Source organism: Arachis ipaensis, chromosome B7 (assembly GCF_059453495.1).
Source record: "Arachis ipaensis isolate K30076 ecotype BB chromosome B7, ASM5945349v1, whole genome shotgun sequence".
Classification (NCBI taxonomy): domain Eukaryota; kingdom Viridiplantae; phylum Streptophyta; class Magnoliopsida; order Fabales; family Fabaceae; genus Arachis; species Arachis ipaensis.
Genome location: NC_142442.1, coordinates 112,408,095 through 112,412,991, shown reverse-complemented (window position 1 = coordinate 112,412,991; position 4,897 = coordinate 112,408,095). Strand labels below are relative to the sequence as shown.

At 40.7% G+C, this 4,897-nt stretch overlaps 1 non-coding gene across 1 annotated transcript; it reads left to right on the top strand.

Moving 5' to 3' along the window:
• Window positions 1–4,488: 4,488 nt before the first annotated feature.
• LOC148553754 (small nucleolar RNA R71) lies at window positions 4,489–4,596 on the top strand. Its single transcript, XR_015893882.1, has one exon. It is a non-coding gene; the product is annotated as a small nucleolar RNA R71 (small nucleolar RNA).
• Window positions 4,597–4,897: the final 301 nt, after the last annotated feature.

Sequence of the window (4,897 nt, the reverse complement as noted above, 5' to 3'; positions counted from 1 at the left end):
TATGTTGATTCTTGAACACAGCTACTTTATGAGTCTTGGCCGTGACCCTAAGCATTTTGTTTTCCAGTATTACCACCGAATACATAAATGCCACAGACACATAACTGGGTGAATCTTTTCAGATTGTGACTCAGCTTTACTAGAGTCCCCAGTTAGAGGTGCCCAGAGCTCTTAAGCATACTCTTTTTGCTTTGGACCACGACTTTAACCGCTTAGTCTCAAGCTTTTCACTTGACACCTTCACGCCACAAGCACATGGTTAGGGACAGCTTGATTTAGCCGCTTAGGCCAGGATTTTATTCCTTTGGGCCCTTCTATCCATTAATGCTCAAAGACTTGGATCCTTTTTACCCTTGCCTTTTGGTTTAACGGGTACTGGCTTTTTCTGCTTGCTTTTTCTTTTTCTTTCTTTTTTTCTTTTTTATTTTTTGCAAATTTTTTTTCGCAAGCTTTTGCTTTTCACTGCTTTTTCTTGCTTCAAGAATCAATTTTATGATTTTTCAGATTATCAATAATATTTCTCCTTTTTCATCATTCTTTCAAGAGCCAACAATTTTAACATTCATAAACTTTAATATAAAAAATATGCACTGTTCAAGCATTCATTCAGAAAACAAAAAGTATTGCCACCACATCAAAATAATTTAACTAATTTCAAGATAGAATTCGAAACTCATGTACTTCTTTTTCTTTTTCAGAAAATATTTTTCATTTAAGAAAGGTGAAGGATTCATGGAATTATTCATAGCTTTAAGACATAGACACTAGACACTAATGATCATGTAATAAAGACACAAACATAGACAAAACATAAAGCATAGAAACCGAAAAATAGAAAAATAAGAACAAGAAAATTAAAGAACGGGTCCACCTTAGTGACGGCGGCTAGTTCTTCCTCTTGAAGATCTTATGGGGTGCTTGAACTCCTCTATGTCTCTTCCTTGCCTTTGTTGCTCCTCTCTCATGGCCTTTTGGTCCTCTCTGATTTCATTGAGGATAATGGAGTGCTTTTGGTGCTCAATCCTTTTTTTAGTGATGGGTTTGTCTTCTTCAATGAGGATGTCTTCTTCTATGACAATTTCAGCTGAATTGCATAGGTTACAGATGAGATGAGAAAGGCTAACCTTGCCAAAGTGGAGGGCTTGTCCGCCACCTTGTATAGTTGTAGAGGTATGATCTCATGAACTTCTACTTCCTCTCCATTCATGATGCTATGGATCATGATAGCCTGGTCTATTGTAACTTGAGACCGGTTGCTAATAGGAATGATAGAACGTTAGATGAACTCCAACCATCCTCTAGCCACAGGTTTGAGGTCAAGCCTTCTCAGTTGAACTAACTTGCCTTTGGAGTCTCTCGTCCATTGAGCTCCTTCCACACAGATGTCCATGAGGACTTGGTCCAACCTTTGATCAAAGTTGACCCTTCTAGTGAAAGGATGAGGATCTCCTTGCATCATTGGCAAGTTGAATGCCAACCTCACATTTTCCGGACTTTTTAATCCAAGTATTTTTCTCAAACTATTTTGAGCCAATTCTTTGGGTTCGGGTTCATACTTTGATCATGGTTCTTAGTGATCCATGCATTAGCATAGAACTCTTGAACCATTAAGATTCTGACTTGTTGGATGGGGTTGGTGAGAGCTTCCCAACCTCTTCTCCGAATCTCACGTCGGATCTCCGGATATTCACTCTTTTTGAGCATGAAGGGGACTTCAGGGATCACCCTTTTCTTGGCCACAACTTCATAGAAGTGGTCTTAATGGACCTTTGAGATGAATCTCTCCATCTCCCATGACCCAGAGGTGGAAGCAATTGCCTTTTCTTTCCTCTTTCTAGAGGTTTCTCCGGCCTTAGGTGCCATTAATGGTTATAGAAAAATAAAAAGTAGACCTTTTTCCCACACCAAACTTAAAAGATTTGCTCGTCCTCGAGCAAAAGAAGAAAGAAAGGAGGAAAAGAATAAGAAATAGAGGAGATGGAGGGGTGTGTTGAATTTGGCCAAGGGGGGTTGAAGTGTTTATGATGTGTGAAATGGAAGGTGGTAAAGAGGGGTATTTATAGGGTAAGAGAGAGGGGGAATTTGTGTATGAGGTGTTAGGTTTGGGAGGGAAATATATTGAATTAGAATGGTGAGGTAGGTGGGGTTTTATGATGGGTTTTTGGGGAAGAGTGGATGGATGTAAGTGGTGAAGAGATTGTGGGGAAGAAGGTAGGATTTGATAGGTGAATGGTGAGGGGTATTTGGGAAAGAGTGTTATAGAAAGGTGTGAAAAAGAGGAAAGAAGAGTTGGGGTAGGTGGGGATCCTGTGGGATCCACAGATCCTGATGTGTCAAGGAATTCTGCTCCCTGCACCATTCTGGCGTTTAAACGCCCTCTGTGTGCCATTTCTGGCGTTTAATGCCAATTCTGCTACCTTTTCTGGTGTTAAACGCCAGGCTGATGCCCTTTTCTGGTGTTAAATGCCAGTCTGTCTGCCAATTCTGGTGTTTAACGCCAGCCAGACACCAGACACCCTTTTCTGGCGTTAAACGCCAGTCTGCCTGCCAATTCTAGCGTTTAACACCCAGAATGCTGCCAGACTGGGAGTTAAACGCCCATTCTGCTATCCTTACTGGCGTTTAAACGCCAATAAGCCTGTCCTCCAGGGTGTGCTATTTTTGATGCTGTTTTTGATTTTGCTTTAATTTTGCAGCTGTTTTTATGACTTCACATGATCATCTACCTAAAGAAAACATAAAATAACAATGGAAAACAAATGTCTATGAAATTAAACATAATTAAATAACATTGGGTTGCCTTCCAATAAGCGCTTCTTTAATGTCAATAGCTTGACTGTGAGCTCTTAGAGAGCTTCACAGAGACTCAGAGCTTAATGGTGGCCTACCAACACCAAACTTAGAAGTTGAGTGTGGGGGCTCTATTTGACTCTGTATTGAGAGAAGCTTTTCATGCTTCCTCTCCATGGTTATAGAAGAAGATCCTTGAGCCTTAAACACAAGGTAGTCCTCATTCAATTGAAGGACTAACTCTCCTCTGTCCATATCAATCACAGCTCTTGCTGTAGCTAGGAAGGGTCTTCCAAGGATAATTAATTCATCCTCATCCTTTCCAGTGTTTAGGATTATAAAGTCAGCAGGGATGTACAGGCTTTCAACCTTCACTAAGACATCCTCTACAAGTCCATAAGCCTGTTTCATTGATCAGTCTGCCATCTCTAGTGAGATTCTTGCAGCTTGTACCTCAAAGATCCCTAGTTTCTCTATTACAGAGAGTGGCATGAGGTTTATACCTGACCTCAGGTCACACAGTGCCTTCTCAAAGGTCATGGTGCCTATGGTATAGGGTATTAAGAATTTTCCGGGATCCGGTTTCTTCTGAGGTAATTTCAGTTGAACCAAGGCATTTAGTTCATTGATGAACAATGGACGTTCATCCTCCCAAGTCTCATTACTAAATAACTAGGCATTCAGCTTCATGATTGCTCCTAGATACTGAGCAACTTGCTCTTCAACAATATCTTCATCCTCTTCAGAGGAGAAATACTCATCAGAGCTCATGAATGGCAACAGTAAGTTCAGTAGAATCTCTATGGTCTCTGTATGAGTCTCAGATTCCTTTGGTTCCTCAATAGGGAACTCCTTAGTGGTCAGTGGCCGTCTAGCAAGGTCTTTCTCACTGGAAATCACTGCCTTTTTACTCTCTCCAGGTTCGGCCACTTTGGATATAATTATGGCCTTGCACTTTCTTTTGGGATTATCTTCTGTATTGCTTGGGAGAGTACTAGGAGGAATTTCAGTAACTCTTTTACTCAGCTGACCCACTTGTGCCTCTAAATTTCTGATGGAGGACCTTGTTTCAGTCATAAAACTGAGAGTGGTCTTAGATAGATCAGAGACTATGGTTGCTAAGTCAGAGAGGCTCTGCTTAGAATTCTCTGTCTGTTGCTCAGAAGATGATGGAAAAGGCTTGCTATTGCCAAACCTATTTCTCCCACCATTATTATTATTGAAGCCTTGTAGAGGCTTCTGTTGATCCTTCCTTGAGAAATTTGGATGATTTCTCCATGAAGGATTATAGGTGCTTCCATAGGATTCTCCCATGTAATTCACCTTTTCCATTGCAGGATTCTCAGGGTCATAAGCTTCTTCTTCAGAGGAAGCTTCTTTAGTACTACCGGATGCAGCTTGCATTCCAGTCAAATTCTGAGAAATCATATTGACTTGCTGAGTCAATATTTTATTCTGAGCTAATATGACATTCAGAATATCAATCTCAAGAACTCCTTTCTTCTGAGTTATCCCATTATTCACAGGATTTCTTTCAGAAGTGTACATGAACTGGTTATTTGCAACCATCTCAATGAGTTCCTGGGCTTCTGCAGGTGTCTTCTTCAGATGAAGAGATCCACCAGCAGAGTGGTCCAATGACATCTTGGACAATTCAGACAGACCATCATAGAATATACATAAGATGCTCCATTCTGAAAGCATGTTAGAAGGACACCTTCTGATTAATTGCATGTATCTTTCCCAAGCTTCATAGAGGGATTCACCTTCCTTCTGTCTGAAGGTTTGGACTTCCACTCTAAGCTTGCTCAACTTTTGAGGTGGAAAGAATTTGGCCAAGAAAGCATTGACCAACTTTTCCCAAGAGTTCAGGCTTTCTTTAGGTTGTGAGTCTAACCATATCCTAGCTCTGTCTCTTACAGCAAAAGGGAAAAGCATAAGTCTGTAGACCTCGGGATTAACCCCATTGGTCTTAACAGTATCACAGATTTGCAAGAATTCAGCTAAGAACTGATGAGGATCTTCCAATGGAAGTCCATGAAACTTGCAATTCTGTTGTATTAGAGAAACTAATTGAGGCTTAAGCTCAAAGTTGTTTGCTCCAATT